Source organism: Triturus cristatus, chromosome 3_2, assembly GCF_964204655.1.
Source record: "Triturus cristatus chromosome 3_2, aTriCri1.1, whole genome shotgun sequence".
Lineage (NCBI taxonomy): Eukaryota > Metazoa > Chordata > Amphibia > Caudata > Salamandridae > Triturus > Triturus cristatus.
The window spans coordinates 465,163,646-465,189,163 of NC_140584.1; positions in this window are offsets into that span (position 1 = coordinate 465,163,646).

Below are 25,518 nucleotides of genomic sequence, written 5' to 3' on the forward strand. Positions count from 1 at the left end.
TCTTTTCCCCTTACACAACATTAAACACCAGTCACTCTTTCATCATCCCTTTTTGTCTCTAAGTAAACACTCTCCCTCAATTCTTCTAGTTCAATTTCTTGAGGTTCTCTCTTCAACCTCTTGTTTTTCTTTTCCTTATTCAATTTCTTCCTCCCTCCCCTGTTTTTACAACACACACACACCAATCTTATTATTAATAAAGCCACAATTATACAAGACAAGGGAAACAATATTCTACCTATAATAGTACTACCTATCTTTGCAATAAAATCCTTAACAGCTATCATTTTATTAGCTATTTTAGTCCACAAACTCTCAGCTTCAAGTGGTACTAATTCTTCATGCAAATCAGTAATATTTTTGATATAGACTTTCAGGTCTTTACTTTCGTCAGGAATGTAAGTGCAACAATGTTGAACTTTCAATATTCCACAGACTCCACCCTCCTTGGCCAATAGAATATCAAGGGCAAGTCGATTTTGCATAGACATGGCACGTACGGCACTTAATTCCGTATTCACAAATAGAAACCCTCCTGCGGTATTTGTCGATAAGCGATCAACCACTGTGGACAGTTTCCGAATTCCATAAGCATTTAAAGAAATTCCCACTGCTGGAATCAAAACCCCAAAAATATCACCCACAATTTCAGACCAAGTTTCACTCTTAAAACGTGTTAATAAGTTAATATCTTCTACATCTCTTATTTTATCTGTATGAAAAATCTTAGGAAAAACCAGGCCCACATAACATGTGCCATACCAATGGTCAGGCAACTTGTAATAAGCCTTGTTCCCACAAACATAGTACACTCCTGGAAAAATTGTATCTTCTCCACCTCTGAAACCCCAACCTGTCGCAACGAAGTATGTATCATGGCACTCACTAGTCCCCACAAAATATGTATCATATTGGGATTTCCTTCTTGTAATGCAAAGTTTACCCTTCTGCGGTGCATCTAAAGCTAAAGTTGGACTAGCCCCATTCTTCAACTCTTTTCCCATCTCAATGTCCCAAATTGTCTCACTCACTTTATATTTTCCCGCTTTCTCATGCATGTTCACTCTCCTTTCTTCTACCATATCCAGGAAAGCTTTCTCCTCTTCTTTCAAACTGCAAGTTAAATTATTCTTAAAAATGTAATCTAATGTTAATCCTTTTTCTTCAATAAAAATCTCACCAAAAGTGTTAGCTTCTTTAGCTGGATTCAGCTCTTTGTTCATTGGCAAGTGCCCAAAAATACTATCTCTGTTAGACATCTTATAATCTATTTTCCCTAACAAATAAAAACACTACTCAAAATACTACAAGAAATACCATATGTAGCTGGTAAATGGTGATAAGTAATACCCTCTGAAACGGATGCAGGTAATTGCATACAAACATAGCAATCCCTTACTTCCATTGTCTTCACATATTCATATAACAGTTTCGAAAAAACATTACTAGAAAAGTTATTAATTGACCTATCTTTGTGTATGTAACTACTACTTCTAATTGGAACTACTTTTTGTGAATTCTTCTCTATATTTGTCACATTTTCTATATGCATTCCAAACTCTACTTTAAAAGTAACTAATAAAACTAAAACACCCCATAGAAGCATTAATAATCCAGTACAACAGCAGCACATCCTACACCACCTCTTAAAGAAGGCACATCTATTTCTATTATCCTCTATGTTAGCCATTTTAGTTTAGCCTCTACTACTCCACTACTGTTTGAACTTCTTCAATTCTTCAGCAATTCTTCAGCTTTCAGTTTATCCAAATGATCTCTTCGTTCACTTGATCCAAGTGAATCCTTCTTTCACTCAGTTTGGATACTTGTCATTCTTCACTTCAATTTCTTCAACATCAAATTGTTTCAGATCTCCAATATCAAAATCCTCAGTACTCGACTCTTCTCCAATGTCAGTCAAGAGTACTTTCAGGATTTCACCAGTATCTTCCTCAACCACTTCTCTCAAGACCACTTCCGGATTATCTCGAGTCACTGTTTCTTCTTTTCCTCCTTCAGACAGTGCCACATAAGACCATTCCGGTGATCTGTACTTTTGGTTGGGTCTTCTTACTCTTTTTATTTCCACTGGTTCGTTTGACTCCTTTGATTCTTCTCCTTCAGCTTTTGAACTTTGACTCGAAACTTCATTCACTTGTTCATCTTTTGATGAATTTGCTCTTATTACTTTGTATCTCAGCCTCTTAACTCTGTTGTTAGGCCAACGGTCTCCTTTTAACACCTTTTTCGGCTTTATTTCTTTATTACTTCTTTCTCCAATCCAAGTTCTCTTTCTCAGAACTCGACCCTCTGTTTGTTCATCCTCATCATCTGTTTCAAGTGCCTCTTGTTTCCGTTTTCCAGCAGCTTTCTTCTTCTCCACAGATTTTTTCACCACTGTTTGAGACTTCCCTACTCCTGTCCCTCCTCGGGTCTCCGACACGCAATCTTCTTGCTGTCTACTTGTCCCTTCACCTGACTCATCAAGAATGTTCCCTACACCTCCTCGGGGGTCTTCCGCAATCTGTCCCTCTCTATCTTTTTCCGACCCTACTTCTTCAAGTATAATCTCAAGTGGTTCTTCAATCTCCTCCTCTTCTGATTCAGGAGTAGTCTCTATGTGATTTCTCTTTTCTTTTCTTTTTCCTCCACTGCTACTTGAAACTTCAGGCTCTTTTACAGAATCTGATCTTCTCTCTGATACTCGCAGTGATTCTCTTGAAGCTCTCTCTGCTTCTTTTCTCACTGATTCCGTATCTTCAGTATCTTCACCATCACTAGAATCTGACTCTTCAAAATACTCTTTACCAGTCCCTTCTTTTGGGTTTGGAACTCTCAGAGTATGACTTGCATGTACCCAGTGCTTCACTCCAGCACACTTTACTGCAGTCGTCGTAGTCAGAATAACTTGTCTCGGCCTTCCCCACCTTGGAATCAAGCAATTTCTTCTCCTGTGCACCTTAATCCTCACCCAGTCTCCTGGACTCAGATCATGGGCTTGCTTCTTCTCAAGTGTGGTAGCTTCTTCTCCAACCTGGTGAAACACAGAATGAACTGCGTCAGCCAGGCCTTTACAGTAATCCAAAATCATGTCATCAGTTATTGTCACCAACTTATTGACAGGCACGAATGCATGGCGCATAGCACGTCCCATGATTATCTCATGCGGACTCAAACCAGTAGTTCTATCTGGAGTAGATCTCATTGTCATCAGAACTAGAGGCAAAACATCTGGCCATTTCATGCCAGTGGCTAAGCACATTTTTCCAATCCTATTCTTGATCGTGCCATTAATCTGCTCAACCACACCAGAAGCCTCTGGTCGGTATGCACAATGTAGCTTCTGCTGTATTTTCAATGCTTCACAAATCAAACCCATGAGCTCATTTTGAAAATGTCTACCTCTATCAGACTCAATTGTTACTGGAAACCCGTACCTAGGAATCAACTCCCTCAACAGTAACTTTGCCACTGTTAATCCATCATTTCTTCTAGTCGGGTAAGCTTCCACCCACCTTGAAAACAAACAGACTACCACTAGAACATACCTCAGTCTGTTCACTTGGGGCATCTCAATGAAATCAATCTGCATTCTTGTAAAAGGACCTCCTTCTCTGCCTATTGTTCCCAGTCTCACCACTGTCTTTTTCCCAGTGTTAAATTGCTGACAAACTAAACACCTCTGACAGATGCTTTCTGCAATTGTCCTGAACTTTGCATTGTACCAGGTTTGTTTGAACGACCTAACCATCGCGTCTCTCCCCAAATGTCCCTGGCCATGATACATCCTTGCCATTGACGACAAGATTGAGTTGGGCATTACTGGTCTGCCATCTCTGTAGACCCAAACATGGTCTGTTTCTCTTGGAGCACATCCTGCCTTAATCCAATCTTGTTTCTCTTCTTCTCCTGCCTCATCTTGTAACTGCTTCACTTCATCCCATGTTTCTAAGACATTAGTAAACATCACAGAAAGAAAAGACATTTCCCCTTCTTTGTCCCTATTAATGGACTGATTTGTCTTGGCGCAGTATTGCGCAACATCATTGGCGTACCTGTTTCCAATCGTTATGAAATCCTCCCCCTGACCATGGGCAGCACACTTTACAACTGCTAACTCCTTAGGCAGCTGTATCGCCTCAAGCAATTTTCCAATCATTTCAGCATTCTTTATTGGAGTTCCACTCGATGTCAAGAAACCTCTTTGTAGCCAAAGTTGGCCAAAATCATGCACAACTCCAAATCCGTACTGACTATCAGTCATCACAGTTGTCCTCAAATCTTTCCCAATCTCACAAGCTTTTGTCAATGCCACCAATTCAGCAACTTGCGCAGATTTTACTCCTTTCAATGGTGATGCTTCCATGATCTCTGAAACTTTGCACACAGCATATGCTGCACATAGCACACCATCATCATTCCTCAAGCATGATCCATCCACAAACAACACATGATCACTCTCATTCAAGGGTAAATCCCTTATGTCTGGTCTTGGTTTTGTACAGTACTCAAGCACATCCAAACAATCATGATCATCTTCCATTTTCACACCCACATTTTCAATGTCTGGCAAAAGCGTCGCTGGATTCACATTCACACATCTCTCGAGAGTCACATTTGATGCTCCCAGTATCACTTTTTCATATTTGGTCAATCGACTATGTGACATGTACTGAGTTCTGCTTCTTGTCAAAAGAATTGCCACATTGTGAGGTACGAATACCCTTACAGGATATCCCATTATGATTCCCTCACTCTGTTCCAGACTCCTGCATGTTGCAGCCACAGATTTCAGACAACCTGGTAAACCCACAGCTACAGGGTCAAGTGTTGATGAGAAGTACGCAATAGGCCTTCTCAATTGTCCATGTTTCTGGATTAACACTGAAAGTGCACATCCATTTCTCTCAATGCAGTACAGCTCGAATTCTTTTTCATAGTCAGGCATACCCAAAGCTGGAGCCTCACACATTTTACTTTTAAGCTCTTCAAATGCTGCCAATTGTTCTGCATCCAGATCCAATGGATCTGTCATTTCACTTTTTGTCAGTTTAATCAGTGGCTTTGCTATCAGGGAAAAATTAATTATCCACTGACGACAATATCCCACCATACCCAGGATCATTCTCACTTCTCTCTGGGTTTTTGGAGCTTTCATTTCTCTGATTATTCTGATCCTGTCAGTAGTCACTTTTCTCAGACCTTTTTCAATATTGTGTCCAAGATAATAATGCACCTCTTTCTTGCAAAATTGCAATTTGGCTGGAGATACCTTTAACCCTCTATCTGCCAGATGATTCAGTAAAGCTATGGTATCTACTTCACAAGCTTCACGTGTCTTTGATGCCACCAATAGGTCATCAATATATTGTACTAGCACTGAACTCTCAGGCATGATCAGACTTTCCAACGATCTTTTCAATAACTGATTGAATATCGAAGGACTCTCCGTATACCCCTGTGGGATACGACACCATGCTAAAATACGCTGGCCAAACCTAAATGCAAAAATCGGCTGGCTGTCATGATGCAATGGAATTGAAAAGAACGCATGACACAAATCAATCACTGTATCCCACTCAGCATCATGTGGAATTTGATACAGAATCACTGATGGATTTGGCACAATAGGACAACATGCCACCACAATTTGATTAACTTTTCTCAGATCTTGCACGATCCTAAATTTCCCATTGGGCTTTTTCAGTCCCATTATCGGTGAATTACACGGACTACTCAGTAGTTCTCTCAGAACTCTTTGCTGAATCATTTTCTCAATTATAGGAGTTATCCCTTCAATTATTTCTGGTGTCATTTTGTACTGAGGAATGTTAGGATATGTAATTCCCTCTTTCACTGCAATTTTCACTGGATCTACATTATTCATCAATCCCACATCCTCTCCTGTAAAATCCCAAACTGCTCTTTTCACTGTGTCTCTCAGCTCTTGAGGCAAATCCTCCGGATTAAACACAGCAAATGCACTAATTAACTCACTTTCTCTATTTTCTAGAGTCATTCGGTAGAAAACATCATCATCTGGTGTCTCAAAGGCTATTCCATCTGGTGTACAAAAAATTGTGCAGTTCATCTTACACAATAGGTCCCTACCTAACAGGTTCACTGGACTCGTGTCACAGACAATAAATCTGTGCATGTCTGAAAATTTCCCTATCTGTACTCTTACTGGTTCAGTAAGACGTGTTCTGATTTGTGTATTAGCTACACCAACTACTTGGATTGCTTCATCCGAGAGAGGAAGATTTCTAACATCTGTTGACCTGACAGTTGATCTTGTCGCACCTGTGTCTACCAAAAAAGTAACACTCTCCTCATTTATTTTCCCATCCACAAATGGTCCTGCCTGGTCTATTTCTAGAGTTGCACCAAGTATGCACTCTTCCTCCTCTCTTCGGCACCGTCAATAATCACCCTCAGACTCACTCCCTTCACTCTTTAACAAGTACTGCTGTACTTTGTTAGAACGTCTTGGTTTGTTTACCTGCTCATCATTGTAGAATCCTGAATCCTGATTATACTTTTGTAACCCTCTATTCTGCGGCAAGGGCGGTTTTGGCTCTTGACTCTGCTGTCTCACAACTTTCTGTTGTTGCTGCTGTTGATTATTTCCTTCGTTCTGGTTCTGCACCTGTTGATTTAAAGGTTTACTCTCATTACTCACTAATGGTGGATTAGGACACTATGATCTCCAATGCCCCAATTGGCCACAGTTGTGACAAGGGAACTTTTTCTTCGCTTCCTCAAGACTTCCTTTTCCTTTTCCTGCATATCTGGGTCTATTTCCTGCATTATTTCCTGGATTATTCGCCTGTTCCACTAACTGTGCTTCCTGTCTCTCTGCAACTTTCACTTGTGCCCACATTGCTTTCTCTTTCAGCTTTCTTTGTTTTGCTTCAATTTCATCACTGAAATATTTTGCATGTCTCAGGATCTCATCTACTTTTTTACTCTGCCAATCCACTGTGTGCTCACGAATTCTCTCACCAATTTCAGGTCTTAGACCATATACAAATCTGTATACAAAGTGACTCAAATCTTTGTCACCCAGGTGTTCATCTCCACTGAATTGTTTAAATGCCAGTATCAGCCTCTCGTAAAAAGCATGAACTGATTCTTTCGCTTCCTGTTGTGTTCGATCTATCTTTACCCAATCTGTCTCTTTTGCAGGTACTTTACTCTTCAGGTATACCATCACCTGATCATACTTTCTCATTACCTCTGGATCTGGTGCCCCTGTTCTTGGGTCTCTTGGATATTCCTCAGTAGGCCAACTCACAACTATTTTACACTCAGTCCACAAATCTGCTGGAACAATTATATCAAACAGACTATTCAGGTCAACCCACAGCACTTTTGACAATTTCACAAACCTATCTACCTGCCTATACCACTCGACGGGCTTTTCTCTCAATCGAGGGAAATCATTCGTAAATGATAAAATATCCTGTCTAGTCCATGGAACATGTACATATCCTCCTCCAGGTATTTCTCACATAGGATAATTATCCACTGGTTTCTCCTTTTCTCTTACTGGAAATGCTGAATAAGTTGTTCTATCTACAGATTCCTCTCTTTTCTTATACCACCTATCCTTCCACTTTTCTACATCACCCCATCGTCGCAATAATGCCACCATTTCTTTAATCTGTCCTGTTCTACCAGAAGCATTCAAATTTTCTATGTCTTTTTCTGTAAAATCCATCCTGTAGGTTTTCTGTAAAGCCTTTACTTTATCAATGTCAACTCCCAGCTCATTTGCTATTGTTCTCAGCCTGTCATGTGTATGTCTTGCTCTCCAGGTAATACTTTTACACATAAACATCAGCTCACCATCATGATGACTCTTCAGGATTTCTGTTGGAACTGTTCCTGTCACAAGCTCTTCTAATTCTATACGTAACCTAGCCACATCAATAACTTGTGAATCCTTATCCTTTTTCTGAAGAACCTTCATCCAATCATTCAAATCATCAACTGTTATTTCAGCAGTTTTTCTCACTGGAACCACTCTTTTCTGCGGTTCTAAAATTGGCATCCCTGAACAACTAGGTTCACTAGCATCCAATAGTTCACTACATGTGTCATGTCTGGTTTGTCTCAGGTCACTTTTCCCTGTTCTTTTATCTGAATCTCCTGAAGGACCAACTGAATTTGTCAAATCATTCCAAACATATGGAATCACCAGTCCATTTTCACCTGTCTTCTGTTTGTCAAACACGGGCATAATCGGACCTATAGTTACAGGCACCGTAACAGCTTCCAGATTCTTCGTTAACTCCCTAATTTTCTCAGTCAGTTCTGTTGTCGTTTTTGCTAATTTTCTGGCATTTTCCTCACTACTTCGATTCTCTCTCTCCCTGAAAGAACTACTACTTCTTGATTCAGGTGTCACTTTTTCTTTCTCAATAATACAGACTGTATCTCTTATCGGAGAAACAACTGGTGTATTCTCATCTGGTTCTGGTCTATATGGAGGTGGTCTCTTGTAAATCATGTCATTTAAGACCTCATCATCATACTCATTAACTCCAACTGCTCCTTCTTCAATTGTTCTCATAGGATATAATCCCTCTGACATATTAACATCTCGCCATCTTTTCATCCGATCATGATGTGTTTCACGATCATGTCTCCTCCCAAACATATGCCTGTAGTACCCTCCAGATCTTTGCTTTTCTCGCTCATGAACTTCCTCTTCCCATTCCACTAAAGCCTCGAACTGTGTAGGTCTTGGCTTCGGGTCCAGACATACCATCTTTTCCCGTAAATTTCTCAACACGGCCAAATTAAATGAACCATGTTCTGGAAATGCTAGAACACCATCTTCTTTAGTATACCTAACCCAATTCTGCAACCATATACAGGTATGTAATCCATATTTCGCAGCCATGAAGGATGCAGGTGTTTTCGCTGGAGGTAGCAACTCACCCTCTCTCGTTTTAACCTCTTTATCCTTGCTAAACCACTTTTTAACTTTCCCAAAGAAAGTTTTTTTTCTTTTTCTCTTCTTGGTAATACATTTTAGCGCTTACCAAAACTCTCTACTCTCTCCGTATTATAAATATACAATACGAGCTTCTCAACCAATAGCAGCGCGACTCACACTAACGCACCAATCCTGGAGCGTCTACGTCACTAAACAGCTCTTCCAATCCCTGCGCGGCTCACACTAACGCACCAATCCTAGCGCGAACCCTATTCTGATCCACTATCCAATCAGAGCGCGGACTTTCTGACGTCAACAGTCGCTGCAGTCGCTTGTCTCCTGTCTTCTGTCACTCGTCTACCCCTCCTTTACAAAATCTCTCAGTAGACTTCGTGTCAAGATTTCTACAAAATCTATTAGTTACAACATAAAAACATCTCCATTGTCTGCTTCGCTAACCACAGAATAGTAAAAGAGAGTCTATTTTTCAAGAGTCAACAAACTTTCATACATCTCATAACTGTTTCCTCTAGGACTTATCCAAAGAGTCTTACAATCAATAAATGTATATACATTCACGCACATTCATGCAAGAAAAATATAGTACATGCACACAGAATCCTGCTTCCCGAGAACAGCGCACAATCTGTCCCACTACAGAATTATAACATACATTAACTAAGCAACTTTGCCCAGTTCCTCAAACAAGCTCAGAGAATACCTATTACTCCTCCCGCGATAAGCTTTAACGAAAATCCTTTACGGATCCCTGGGACTTAAGACCAGAGTTTCAAAGATAACTTTCACTACGATACACACTCCTTATATACCAGAAATATATTCTAATAGTAACATACAACAATGTCACTGATTCCGAACCCAGACAATGTGAACGCGCAACTTCAATTGTCACACGTTATTCCTTACAATCCCGTCTTTCCCGAGAGCAGCATATACCTTCCTCTGCCCTACTACGGAACTGCTACCAGCTTCCAAGTTCCAGAAGCACTACATATAACTCAACATGACGACTTCAACATATAGTATTAGTACATATACCAATATCGACAAAATAAAATCAATAATCAAAACCATCAATCTCTGCTACCAGGAAATTGATAGGGATCAGGGTATCTAAAATATGCCCACTACCACGGATAGAGTAATCACACAGTTACACGCACATACATTCATCATACGCTAGGGCCCATTTCACTAATACACACTCAAATACTCTACCAGCAATAAACCTGTGGAAAGGAAACACCTAAACACCCTGCATCGATATCAGGTTGATCAGATCTGGTTTTGTGACTGTCCTAATCAATAACATAATCTACACAACATATACAATAATGATCAGAAATATAAACCCAATAATTGACAAGAAAGAAAATTCAACACCATGCTTAAAATTATATTGCTTTATCTAAAATTAGTCAAAGTAAATCAATCAGAATAAATCATTTCTCATAGTTACCTATTCTAACTAAGTGTCAGAACGGGTCAGGACAAGTCTCTCGGTAAAGTCTCTCAAGACGAAGTCCCTCAGCATCGATCCTCAGCAACGCAGATTCACGCAGCAAAGGCAAAATGGCAAGTGGCAAAGCCCTCCCTAAGCTAACATTTTTTATAGTAAAAATTACAATGGAAACACACATAAAGTTTGCAATATACACTGAATCACTGAGCAGAGCGAGAAGGAAGAAATGTAACATTGCTACATCTGAAAATCTCCGCTCAGGAAAAGTCACAAGACGAAAACTACGGAACAGGAACCAAGAAACTATTAAAGTATCCGATTTGTTCAACTTCCCTCGGCAGCCGAACCACAGTTCATTGTTCATTTCTAAAACTCCTTTGTTTCCCCAAGGCTACCCTGGATGTTCCATTTCTTTTGGAGATCCTCCAAAACTGCTGCTGTCCTCATGGAAAGTTTTCATACGAGGACCATGGTCAGTCAACTTCAGGACCATTTCCAGCAGGGGTCTCCCTCGTCATGTCTTTCATTTTACAAATCACGGGCAGGCTTCAAAATTCAGCCATCTTTACACAGGCCTCCATAGGCCACAATAGACCATCTTAATTAAAGAGACAAAATAAACGTTACTACAGCATAGTGATTAAACAGTGTTAACCCCACTAATACCCTTATGTGTATGTATTTATCTAGCTTTTGCAACATAAAAAAAAACATTAATTCAGACACACAGCAACGTTTAAACATGGAAACCTGCACGTTATTTTTTAGAAAACAGAAACAGCACACGCATGCTAACCCTCGTGTAACTTTCTCTTATGTTAAGACAAACGGATTGATTAATAAAAACACACTTGCACAAGACAAATAATTAATTGTTATTTATTAATAATTAATAAAACGCATAGACATACTAGAGCTTCAAAAGCCCCTGAATTTTCTAAATGAAAACTCTGCTCCAGCATAAGTCACTAGGCTATTTTAGGATAGTAACTTATAAACTGCAAATAACAAAAGGATATCTGTGACAAAAGCACTAACAGACAGAGCTATTCACGTAAAATACAGTTTTGTCATCTGCAGGGTCAGGTTCTTTTCAGCAGGCATATTAATCCTCTGCACTACTTTATGGAGAGTCAAACTGCAAGTTGCCAAAACCAAACCCCTCTCCAGCAAGAACATTAATTACCAGAGTTCTCTTGACAGTCTTATTATTGCCTGAAAGCTGCTGGACAAACAGGGAACTCTGCTGCAGGTGCATTTAAACCCATAAGTTCTTTCTAACACAGCGCCCCACGAGCTCAGTGCCAGATACGGCTGCACTGATCGCACTACCCTAAAGCCGTCCCTGTAATTAGATCTTAATTTTGAGATGCTCCAATTAAGGGCTGGATATGCAGGGGTTGGAGGTACCTATTCCTTCTGCTAGCCCCATCCCTATATCTAGTCATCATGAGGAAAACGTGCACAGAATTGGGAGCAACCTGTGAGACCCACCGTTATCACATCCTTTCCAAAAGATGTTCCCCAAATCCAGAGTCTTTTCCACTCACATTTTCCACTGTGGGGTAGAAGGGTTGCTGACTGGAGGAAAGACTGCATGACTGCAGCACAGTGCTTCTCTGCTGCTGAAGAGTGGATCGTGGCATTCTGTTTGCCCCATATTCTGTGTTACCCTAGGTGCCCGGTGGTTTTACTAGGTGCGTTTTCACTTCCAGTAAAATGGAGCTTGGTATTCTCATACCTAGTACTTTTATGTGCAGAAACTCTAGGCCACTCAAAATCATCCTGGACAGCATCCCTCTGAGGATGCAGTTCCAGCTGATTTGCAAAGACCCCTTAGAGCCAGATTCTCGAAGCTATCTGTGTGCTTAGAGTTACATGTACAGATAGTCTTATTTACGAGTCGTGAACCAATTTTCCTCTCCAGAAAAGTTGGTTTTGTACTCTTAAATGGATTTAGAAACTCAGGGGCCGATTCACAAAATCCTAAACTTACTACTTTTGGTATTCACAGAAGGCAATTAGTAGTAGTAAAGTTATGATTTTGTCTTAAATTATGATTTTGGCTTAATTTAGGATTTTGTCTTAAGTTAGGATTTTGTCATAAAACCAAAACTTAAGACACACTTAAGTTTAACTTAAATTTAACTTAAGTTTAATTTATGACAAAATCCTAATTTAAGACAAAATCCTAATTTAAGACAAAATGCTAATTTAAGACAAAATCCTAACTTAAGACAAAGTCCTCACTTTACTACTACTAAATGTCTTCTGTAAATACCAAAAGTGTAAGTTTAGTATTTTGTCTCAGATTAGTTCTGTAAATCGGCCCCTCAAAGATTTTAAAATAATCAAACCATTGACCAGGTTTCCAATGGGAAGAAAGGCATTACAGGCCTGGAATTCCAAGTGAGTTTGTGATCCAACATACCCTATTGTTTGCTAGGGAATAACAATCTCCTCTCGGAACCTTTATACTCTGTTAAAGGTCAGAGATTTATGTTTTTTCAGTGCCTAGAGAAAATCACTTTCCAGTGTGGAAAGCAGAAGAACATCTCCAAATTTGATGTGAGTATAGAAGAAGGAATTTCTCTATTGGAAAGATTAAAAGAAAATGTTAGAATGTTCATTTGCATTTGCAGGTGTTTTGACATGGAAATAACCTCATGTATATTTCCGCATGCAAAATTGTCATTTCTGAAAAAGGTGTAGCACTACACCTAGAGACTAGTGCAGATTTCTAGGCATAACCTGGAATCTTTTTTGAATTCTGAAAGTTGGGCAGTCTGCATCCATTGAAGGGTTTAAATCTCTGTGACTAGATTTACTTTTTTTATGTCAATCGTGCTCTAAAGATTTTAAAATGCTCCAGGTGGGAGTAGGTACTCTTCGAGGTTGAAACAGGATTAAAGATGCTTCCATTGATTCAGTTCCATATGTTTGTGTTTTTTAGGAAGAAGAAGAAAATCTCAGAGCACATGTTAGGCCCCTGGGTTGCCTGGTGAGAGTGCACTCTCTCTTCTAGGATGAGGCAGGCGCGGCCAGTCCATTTGGGCGGAGGGGCCACACCCCTCCACCTTTTGCCCCATACAAACAAGTGTTTGTCAGGCTGAACAAAGGTCAGCCTGACAGACACTGTTCACTTTCAGTTCAGGCTGCCAGGAGCCAGACATGCACATTTAGCGCTGGCCGCCTGAACTGAACTTTGCTGGGCTGAGGAAGTCACAGCTCCTGTGGGCGTGACATTCTCAGCTCAGCAAAGGTCCCTGAGACCCTCCCCTCAGTGGCGAGTGGTAGGGTAGTGTCACTGATTGCCTCAAACCTGGGCGCTTCAGTTTTAAGCCCTGAAGCGCCCAGGGTCGAGTGTCAATCAGTGACACTTCATCACAGAGTGGGGTGGGGTCAGTAGTTTCACTACTGACCCCACCCCACTCTGTGATGACGTTGGGACTGCTGACTTCCTAAGGTCAGTCAATGAAGGAAGGCAGCAGTGCCAAGCCTTCTGGAACCGCCGAGGCAGAGCTGGCTGCAGGTAAGTGCATGTTTTGTTTTTTTTTAAATTATTGTTTGGCGCGTGCTAGTGTGTATGTATGAATGTTTGGGAAAGAGCGTTGTGAATGAATGAGATTGTGCACGGGTGTGTGAATACATGGTTGTAGATGTTATGTGTATGTGTGCATGTGTGTGTCCCGTCCGCCCTCCTCGCTCCAAAACTTACTGGCCGCCACTGGGAGGAGGATAACAATTCGATCTAAGTCTCTCTCACATTTCAGAATTTTCAGATGTAGGGTTTATTTATTTATTTATTTTAAATGTATTTTCTTCTTAGTTTTGAATTGACATAGGGTTGTCAAATAAATATTGCAAAGAAAAACATAAATGAAATAAATAACGGAAATTACTTACAGCAATATTTGGTAACATTTCCCCCTGTTTTCTCCCACACCCCTCGTATTCCGCAATATTCATTGGTTGTATCACCTTGTTTTACTCTTCCCCGTAACATTTCCATTCTTAGGAAATAGAGTTTTATTTTAATAACAACATCCAATGAAGAAGTATTTTCTAGTATGTATTCTTGCCCTACAATATTTTCTGACCAAATAGTATAATTTCTGTTTTTCTGACTACCTATACAGTGATTTTCCCATATAGGCCTTGCAAACCTAGGTGTAATTTTATAAACACACTCCATAGAATCAAAGACATCTCACAGATGCATGGACTGCAATGTGACCTGCAGTAAAAAATGAATCCCAGGGTTTCAATACTGGTTAAATAAGAGACACAATATTTTTGGTGACCAAGTAAGATGTAAAATAGTCTTACAATCTGTGATTTATCTGTGTATGAAAAATATTTTTGGGAATGTAAGGCTACAGGTTAGCAAATAATATCGTCTAGACAGTTCGACTTCTTCTCCTAGTGTCCTGTTCTCCATTTGGTAACCATGTGGACTGTGGATTGCAGAGAGATGAACATACAATGTATTTATGGTGACCTAGCATGTAACATTTGGCAGCTGGTAGGATCACCAGGAGAGCCACTGGTGTACCATGGGTCTAACCATAAATGAATCAGCAAAAAGAATGGGAATAGGTAGAGTATCTGTGAAGGGTAACAAAGCTAAGGAGACAGGTGAATTTTCAAGTGTGAGTGTTAAACACAAGTATGTTTCCCACCATGAATGGCTAAAAAGACATATTTTATTGAAGATTAAAATGGGAAAAATACAAGTAGCTGTCCGCAGATACCAAATGTTGCGGCTGACTCCAATTGTTGTCCCTTGCCTGTTCTGAGCTTGCTGTCTGCAGAATGTCAAACCCAAAATTCCACATTCCACAAGAGCACAGGTGGCACGAGCCAAAGAACACAACCCCAGAACCCGTAACCCAAAGATACAACAGTGAGATCTGATATATATTGTACGAAATTGGAGTATTAGTTCCGGGGATGAGAACTACCTCAAATATTAATCACAATCCTTTTCTGAGTGAACCACTAAAGTCACTGAATATACCTGTGCTTACCCTTCTGGTAGCTTTGCACAGAGCAGTCAGGCTTATCTTAGAGGCAATGTGTAAAGTATGTATGCAGTACTCAAACATCACTAAAGTGAAAACACCACTCAAGAAAATATCAAACCAAAGTTCAAAACTAGAGAATATTTTTATAAATAAAATGACACAGAAAAGTCAAAAATCCAAAAAGAAGAACAGGAGATGTGAATTGTGAAAGTTTAAATTAAAAGTAGTGCCAAAAAGCACAAAGGATCAATTGCGGTTATCTGGTCACAATACACCAGGTCAAAGTCAAAAGTTAAAGACAACCGCGATGCAAATGCATCAGATACAAGGACCAGGTTAGCCTCGGTAGAAAGTGTACCTTCTGATTTAGAATTGCTTATGGAGAAAGAGTGGCTGTTGATGAGTCATCGGCAGGGTACACTGTAAGCTGGATTGAAGCTGGGCTCAATAACGATGGGCTGTTGAAGTACGGGGTCCCGGTGCAGTTGCAGACAAAGATGGGAAAGCTCTGATCAGTTGAAGTCCAGAGTCCATGCCCAGGAATGCCTCAATGTCAATCAGTTTCAGCTTAGCTTTGGTTATGGTGAAGCCCTATGCCTTCAGACTTGAAACATTTCTTGAAGTGTTACCTCCTTCAACGGGCAACCCAGCAAATTGAGACCTACTGGCCAGTTGACATCGATGGCTGTGGCTTCGATGGTGATCTCAGTCTCCATCAGTTCTTAAGGCAGAAAGTAGGCAAAAAGAGTCTAAGAACGACTTCTTGCAGTTTGTGGGACAGAAGGAGTACACTCATAACACAAGTTAAGGATATAGGACCTGTGGGACACCCCTTAGGGTTAGGACTCACTCCAACAGAGGCCAATAGCACGGTCCAGGCCAATGGTCATGGTTAGCTGGGCCACTGCAGGGAGACCTTTGAAAGTTTGTTGTGTCCCTGTAACTAAAACAGAGAATCCTCAAACTGACCCAAGACAAGCAGGTCCAGTCTTCCTTGCGGTCTCAGATATCAGGGCAGTCCTTCTTCTGGTCCTGGACTGTTCTGAAGGGAAGTAAGTGGTGTCAACCTTTATACCCTGTGCCAGCCTGTGGGTGGTGGGCTAGCCTTTGTTTCAGCCACTGAACCAGTTCTTATCATTTCCTTTACACCCACTGGGTTTAGTGGCAGCATGACAGGAAATACAAAGGAGAGACAGGCCTGGGCGTGAACTTAATCTGCCAGTGACACGATAGGTATCCTTTGATGGACAGGAAACAGGAAGGTGTTAGGCTCAGGCCCCCAGGCTATTCTGTCAAGGGAGGACTCGCTCACCCCACACCCAGAGTGCTTTGCTCACCATCTGGGAGTAATACACATCTCACCACAGGGGAACCATCAGGGGTCAGATGACAGTTGGACACGGGCATAGAAACCTTTTAGATTTAGGCAGGAAAATGACAACTTTCTAGAATGTAATTTCCAAAATAGTAATATAAAAACAAACATGAAAATTGAGTTGGATTTTAAGTTACTAGTAAATTAAGTCCTTGAATCATTTTTCTAACTTTTCCCATGCAGAAGTTAGCATTTATTAAATGTAATAGTGTAAACCAGTGCTAGCATATGAAAGAGCCAGCCTTGCCACAGTAAAATATGACTTTGGAGTTTTTTCACCAGGACATGCAAAACATTAACTATACATGACCTACTTTTTAAATACCATGCATCCTGCACTACGGGCATTTAGAACCTACCATCGGGGTGTCTTATAAATTTTAATTAGGATGATTTAGGCTTTGCAAAAATTTTTATATTGCAAGGTCAAAAAAGCAGTTTCAAACCACACGATCAGGCTGCAGGAGGAAGCCTGGAAGCAGGTTTTTACAGTACAGTAAGGGCAAATTCCCAACATTTATTGAGCATGATATCTGGCCAGTAGATGGCTGTCATGCTTTGTGCCGTTGGGACTACCTGCTGCTTCAATATTGGCAAATAATGTAGTCTGGGGTAGGGTTATATCACATGCCAACTGAAAAAGTGTTGCTAAAGAAGGGCTTTGAGGGCTGGGGGTGCCTATGATGTACAGATTCCTGTAGTGTAATGCTTTGTGGGTGCTAAAATATGTTCCGTTGTATGTTTATACAGATTAATGTGTCTTCACTTCAGTAAAGAGAGTACAAATGTCGGAAACAGAAGCTAAGGATTATTTACATCCTCAGTAATTTCCCCTTTAACCATGTTTCATCACCTATCCAATATATTGCAGCTTTGGGGCCTATAGCATTTTGAACTACTAACAACAGACAAGAAAAATGTTTTTGACCGATTATCCACCAATATTTGTATCAAATGAAATGTTACTTACAACTACGTTCAGTGATAATCTCGAACCTCGATTTAACAAGGAAATGAGATTGAATACCCCAGCTGCTAGCAATGTAACTGAATTCAAGCCCTCTGCATTGCCTATAAGGCAGTGCATGGCGTCGGTCCAAAGTTTCTGATTGAAGCATTCCAGTTGTACAGCCCCAAGAGACAGCTGAGATCCGCCAACTCCTGCCTGCTTCCGTTACCTCGCACGAGAACGGCAACCTGGGGAGACAGGCGCTTCCTGGTTGCCACACCTAAACTCAGGAACCTTTTGCCACTCACCATAAAAACTGCCCCCAATTTGATAAGCTTTCGTAGGCTCTTAAAGACATGGCTGTTCAATCAGTAATCCTGCGGTTTGGTCTCTCGTTTTTGTCACATGCGCCGAGACACCTTCGGGTATTTGTTTGCGCAATTAAAATCGCGAAATAAATAAATAAATAAATAAATACATGACCAGATGATGGAGTATTGAAAGAAAAGCATTTGAATGTATGAGGGATGGAGTATTAATACGCACACAGGTATATGATATAGATGCTACTTTCCACGGTAACAACCAAAATGAATGCATGTTTAAATTGGATGAGTAACATAATGTGATTCGTTAGGTAAAAGGAAATTGATGGCCTGGCTAATGTAGGATTAATAGAGCAAGACGTCTACTTGAAGACCATAAATATGGCGAAGCACTGAAACATAGTCAATGCAAGGATATGCAAGCAAGGAATACCTATATGCCAACATATTCTAATTTGTTAATAGATAATCAGTTAAAATAAAATATTATATTCTTTCTATAGATATCTGAATATCTTGTTAGAATGATACAGTTAGTGACGATGCACAATGAATACTTCTTCTCTGAGTGGTTATGCCATATGGGGATCTCCGGTGTAGGACAGAAAGAAGTGTGACTTTGAAGAACAAGTCTATTTAATTATAATAGGAATGTAATTGCCTCCGAGCACTTCTTGGAGTAGCATATGGCAGCTAGACAGAATAAATGGGTCAGGATTTGACATTGACAATTTTGAAGAATTTCACAAATACATGCCATAAATCAGATTAAGTATCATTGCTCAAGTTAGATGCATGTTACTCAGATCAGGAAACCCATTGAATATTCTCGGTTCAATGAAAAAAGCATTGATATACATTAAGAACGCCCATGCATACTATGGTTGGAAAACATCTGCCAAGTGATACATAATATGGTGTTGGACAATTCAGGCAAATGGAAGCTGGGCCATGGGGGTCCAGAGTTCTGGAATGGTTCTCTGTGGGGGTCGGAGGTTGGAAAATGGACCTTGCCAGGGAGGCAAGTGGTAATAGCAGACAAATCATGTTGTGGTGTCAGTTTTAATAAAGTGAAAGTGAAGCTTTGAGTGGCACAACATTGCAACTTGGCTTACCACACCCCAAGTGATGTACTTGTGGTAAGTATGGCTTTGCTTTTGGTATGTGGAAAGGGAGATATAATTTATTGAAATCAGTGACATAGGTGGTGAGTTTATTCCATGTTCTTGGGCTAGTTTGGTAAGGCTACACAGCATTCTGGGAGAGCCATTTTTTCACAATCATAAGATGTTGCATGTTCCCTACCAAATATGGGAGTTGTACAATAAAATGAAAAAATATGTTGTTACTCTCCTATTCAAATTGTACTAAAAGTTTACATTAATTATATTTAACAGAATCAAAAATTGATTTATGAATGTACATTATTGTATGATTTGCGTGAGAAAATACCCCTCTGCTTCAGTGCTAATCAATATAGAGTTTTTTCTTTTTTTTTTTTTAAAGCTTTATTTAGATTTGCAAAGTCAAACGATACACAAATGATAGCTGTGCGTACACGAATGACAAAGTATGGAGGTACATCATAACATTTCCAGCTTCCTGACAATATGTGTAACTTATGGATGGCAGCCGACATCAGAACCCCCTTGATCAATCCCCCATCAACACTTGTCTGAATCGAAACAGATGAAACTGGCATCAACAATCCACACCCAGGGTCCATAGCCACCCCATCCCTCCACGTTTACCCCGCTACCCTTGTGAAGTCCATGCCATCTACCCCCCCCCACAACAAACGCCCCATGGAACATATCATCCCATTCATTCCTGAAGTCCCCATTCTACGATGCCCATATCGACTCGCCTACCCCACTCCCATTGGAACTATACCGGAATGTGTGGGTGACGAGGGGGAACCGGGGAGGCCCGCAATGTATGTTTTATAAGGGCCCCAGATGTCCCTAGGACGCGCCGCCGCGGGAAGGAGACTGGAGTAGAGTTCGCTGTTCTTGCTGCAGAACGCCATGGCAGTGAGCCACGAATTGACCATAGGAGCCCGTCTATCTCCCCAGTGCCTGGCGATTTCACGCTTGGCCAGAAGCAGACCCATGGCGGCCAACCTACGAACGTTCTTAGGGAAATTTGCTGTATAGCCCAACAACGCAACCTCTGGAGCGGGAACAAGTGTAAGTTCTAACATGTCTTCTAAGACCTTGTAAACTTGTGTCCAGAATGATTGCAGCCTAGGACAAGTCCAGGACAAGTGTGCGAAGTCCGCATGCGGTGCCGAGCACTTCCAGCAGAGGTGAGGTCGTGCAGGGTCAATGGAATGGAGTCTGTCTGGGGTCATGTACCAACGTCGTAGGAATTTATAGTGAAGGAGTTTGTGACGACTGTTCAGTGACACCGTAGCAGTAACCTTACAGCAGGCCGTCCACTGCTCATCCGCAATAGGCCTACCCAAGTCCGTCTCCCATTCCGCCCGTGCCCGGTCATACGTACAAGGGAGCAAGGCCGCACACGCCTTGTACAGCCTCGAGACTATGTGGGCCCCCGTATCCCTGTCAATAACGATGGTGAGGGGTTCGAAGGAAGCAGGCTCAAGGGGGAAACCTTCAATTACCGCCCTGGCAGTGCAATAGAGTCGGCGAAGAACGAACCTATCCATGAAGGTAGCCTCACTGAAACGCGCCTCTTCCGACGCCGAGAATATGTGCCCTCCCGGGTATAAATCTCCCATCTTGGTGAGGTTAAATTTGCTTAACGTTCGCTGAACAAGCGCCTCATCTGTGCCCAGCAGTAGCCCCGGATTGCAAATAGGGAGTGAAGAGGAATATAGGCGAGGGTGAGCCAAATAGCTCAAAAGTTTCTTCCAGGCCCAGCTAGTAGTGGACACTGTTTGGATATCCACTGGGCTTCTGGGGATATCCTTGGGCAGAACGGCAGCCAACTGGCCTGGGAGAACAAAGTCTGCCTCGGGGCGCAGAAACGGGATCCTAGCGTCCGGACCAGGCATAGGAATGTGCACACTGTGCGACCAGATAGTAGAGATACAGATCCGGTACGCCGAGGCCTCCCCTATCTAATGGGAGTGTAAGAGTCTTCCAGCGAATCTGGGGGTGCTTCCCGCCCCAGACCAGGCGGATCAGGAGGGATCTCAAGGTGGCAAAGAAAGACCGAGTGAGGGGAACCGGGATATTGTTAAAAAGATACAAAAATGTGGGGGGCACTATCATTTTTATGATGGCTATTCTGGCCGACATGGAGAGCGGGAGGCGCAACCAACCCTCTACCTGCGTCTCCAACCGCGCCACCGCGCGTCCATAATTGAGGCGGATGATTTCGTCTGTGCTCAAATGGATCTGAATGCCCAAGTAGTGTACTGAATCCGAGCACCACTCCAATGGGAACTCACACTGCCACGGGGAGGTGCCGCTAGTCAATGGGAATATGATGGATTTGTGCCAGTTTATGCCCAGTCCCGAGTGGCCACCAAAGCTTAGGATCTCCCGAATCAGGGGGGCAAGATTGATATGGGGCTCCCTAACATACAGGATAGTGTCATCCGCGTAAAGGGAGGCAAGCAACGGGCCTGTTCTAAACTGGAGGCCCCTGTGGAGGTGTCATTCCTGGAAATGCCGAATCAGGGGGTCCATGGCTAAAATGAACAAGAGCGGGGAAAGCGGACAGCCCTGTCGCGTGCCACGCGTTAGAGAGAAAGGTCGGGATAATGTACCGTTGATACGCAGGCGTGCCGCGGGGCGGCTATAGAGGAGACGAGTCGTGGCAAGAAAGTTCGCCGGCATGCCCATGCGTTCCATAACGGCAAGAAAGAATGGCCATTCTAAGGAATCAAACGCCTTCTCGGTGTCCAGTAGGATCGCAGCAGCAGGTGTGGCCGGGTTAATTCTGTGCAGAACAGTGAATAAAGTCCGCAAATTCAGCGACGTCGAGCGACGGGGGATAAAGCCCGATTGCATGGGCGAGATAATGAATTCCATCAGCTGGGAAAGTCTGTTGGCTACTATTTTGGCTAGAATCTTATAGTCGGTGTTTAAGAGGGAGAGGGGTCTAAACGACCCACACATCGATGGGTCCTTGTTTGGTTTCGGGAGCAGGACTACGACCGCCTCTCGAAGAGTAGCCGGGAGCGAACCACGCTCCAACGCCTCCGCATAGACCTCTATGAGCTTAGGCACTAACAGATCAGAGAAGGCCTTGTAGAAATCTCCGGAGAAGCCATCAGGACCCGGAGCAGAAGAGCTCCGGAGTACTTTAATCGCTCCCCGTACCTCCGTCACCGTTATGGGCTCCGCCATAAACTCCTGCATGCCCCGATCCAGAAACACAAGCGCAACTTCCGACAGGTAGGCGTCCCGAGCGGCCGTGTATTCACCCAATTTGGAGGTGTATAACTCAGTATAATAGGCCAGGAATTCGTCCCGAATCTCAGCGGGCTGCGTGCGGAGCGTACCATCTACTCCCCGCACTTCGGTTATCAGGGACTTACTATACGGCGGTCTCAGAACCTGTGCGAGCGTGCGCCCCAGCCGATCCCCTTCCCCATACCGCCGAGCCACCCGATACTTCCCCAGATAGAGGATCTCCTTGTCCGCAGCCTCCCGAAAGTCCAACAGGAGGCTCAAGCGCCTGGCAGACACCTCGTCGGAGGGCGACCGTCGCGCCTCCACGTCAATCGCATCCAGCTGCGCCTCTAAGCACGTGATTGTTGTGCGTAGCGCCCTCAGGACCCCAGCTTGCTTAGCAATGCAAACTCCTCTGATATAGGCCTTGAACCCCTCCCACAGGACAGCCCATGAGTCTACCAAGCCAGTGTTTAGCGCAAAATAGTCTTCTATTGCTTCAGACACCTCATGGACAAAGAGATCATCCAGAAGGGCCCTTCCGGGAAAACGCCACTGCCGCTCAAACCCCTCCGGGCGGGGAACTTCTAAACCCAGTACTATAGGAGAATGGTCAGAATAGGTTCTAGGGAGGGTTCCTGATGTGCGAAACCAGAGGGACAGGTCCGGAGACAGGAGCCAGTAGTCAATCCTGGTCCAGGTGTTGTGTTGCCCAGAGAAGTGTGTGTAGGCCGTAGTGTCCGGGTTGCGCCTGCGCCATACGTCAGTGAGAGAGAAACGGGTGCAAAGGTCTAGGAGCGCGCGTCTAGCCCTAGGTTTGGAGTCAGTGGCCCCGGAGGTGCAATCGAGCCCCACATTCAGTAGCAAGTTGAGGTCACCTCCAAGCAGGATGGCAGCGGGTGTTAGGGAGGCCACTTGGGCAGCGAGCGCGTGGAAAAAATCCGGGGAATCCGTGTTAGGAGCATATACACATACCAGAGTGACCACGTGCCCCATCAGCACTCCTTTCACAATGCAATAATGCCCTTCCCTGTCCCCCAGGAATGTCTGGCAGTGGAACGGGAGCCTTTTATGAATTAGGACCGCAGTGCCTCTAGCATAGTTGCTGAAATTGGAAAAATAGCGGTGGGCGCCCCAGGAAGATGCAAAACTGGTATTCCCTGATGGGTGTAAGTGTGTCTCTTGGAGAAAGGCAATGTCGACCCTGTGTCGATTCAAGTAATGTAGTATTTGTTTGCATTTCCGCTGATTATTAGGCCACGGACATTCCAAGACATTAAGGAGAGATTGGCGGGAGTTACATTCAGACCTATCTGGGCCATCGATGCCAAACTGTTCGTAGCAGGAGCAGGAGTGATGCAGCGCCTCCGTGTACCAAAGATAATAGCTCACACACAGCCAAGTCATGAAAATCAAACTTAAACATCCCCACCCCCCTCCCCCCACCCAGCCAAACCACGCAAACGTGAGGCAATCCCCAACCTGGAAGAAAAAAACATAGCTCTAAATAGTAATACCAAATGTATACCAAAAAAAGAAGACAGAGCATCATATCCCAGAAGTGCTCCCAACGGTTTCAACCAAAGGGGGGTGACGACGATCCGCAATCAACCCAGCGCTGTATAGCAAATATATACCAATCATTCAAAAAAGTCCTCCAACAACAAGAGTCAATGTTAGCTAAGATAGAGCCTGGGCGCCGTCTCACCTCAGCCAACACCTGAGGTCGCAAACAGGTCCTGGCTGTGCGCAGAGCCACTGCGAGGGGGGGAACGTCCATCCTCATCACCCCTCGGCGGGCCCCGACGCGGCTTGTAGTTGCGACAGAATTCCTGCACTGCCGTGGGGGTATCAAAGAGCCGAGTACGGCCCTCGATGTCGACCCGTAGACGAGCCGGGTAGAGCATATCATATTTGAGGCCCAGATTTCGCAGCGCAGCCTTTGCACCCGCATATTTCCGCCTGGCCTCCTGGACCGTGGCCGTGAAATCAGGGTAGAAGGAAAGTCTCGAGCCCTGCCAAGTGATCTCACCCTTTTCCCTGGCTAGGCGTAGAGCAGTCTCACGGTCCCGAAAGTTCATGATACGGGCAATAAGCGGGCGCGGCGGGAGCCCCGGGTCAGGCCGCGGCCCCAAGGAGCGGTGGGCCCTCTCAACCACAAATCCCGTAGTGAAGGCTTCTCTCCCAAAAATGTCAGTAAGCAACTGCTCTACAAAAACGTCAAGCCGGCCCGTGGCCGTGGATTCCGGAACCCCGGTTATCCGCACATTGTTGCGCCGACTGCGCGATTCTAAATCTTCGTTCTTGATGGCCACTTCTTTCAAGATACGCTCAAGCTTGTCTACCCGCTTGGACTCCTGTACTGCTGTGTCCTCGAGAGTAGAAATCCGGGCCTCAGCTTGTCCCAGACGCTGGTCATGAGCTTGGATCTTAGCCCCCATGTTCTCCAACGTCCTGTCCAGGGCATCGAAGCGGCCATCTAAGGCCCTGAAGCCAGCACGCATTTCCTGAAGCCAGTCCGGGGACGGGGCATCGGCCAGCGGGCCGCCGGACGTCCCCTCGGCCGGGCCCGGCATGGCAGGGCGATCCCCCGCAGGCTGTTCAGGGAGTTTCTCAAATGGCAATGTTTTCTGTTTGGGGTCTTTGCGACCCATGCCACCAACTGCCCGAGGGCCACCAGCCCGCTGCCTGTAGAGTGAGGTCGGCTCAGCTATGCCGCAGCAGTAGTCCGGAAGGATAGTTCAGCCTGTTGTCAAGCCGCCCCGGTCCCCCGGGTGCCGCAGTGCCCACCGGATGCCGACGCAGACCCGGCCACACCGCGCCGTCGGTCCGGGGCCTCACCAGGTGCAGCAGGCAGGGTCCAGAGCGGAATGGGGGGGGACCATAGCGAAACAGGCCGCAGCCCAGCCCCAGCGGAGCCAGGTAGGGCGAGAGAGGACAACACGACCAGGCCGCAGTACACAGGTCGCGTCCAGAGCAGGCCCGAGGAGAGAGGCGGAGACAGCCCGAGCGCCAGACCAGCGCAGCGTCTAACCCGCCCCCCC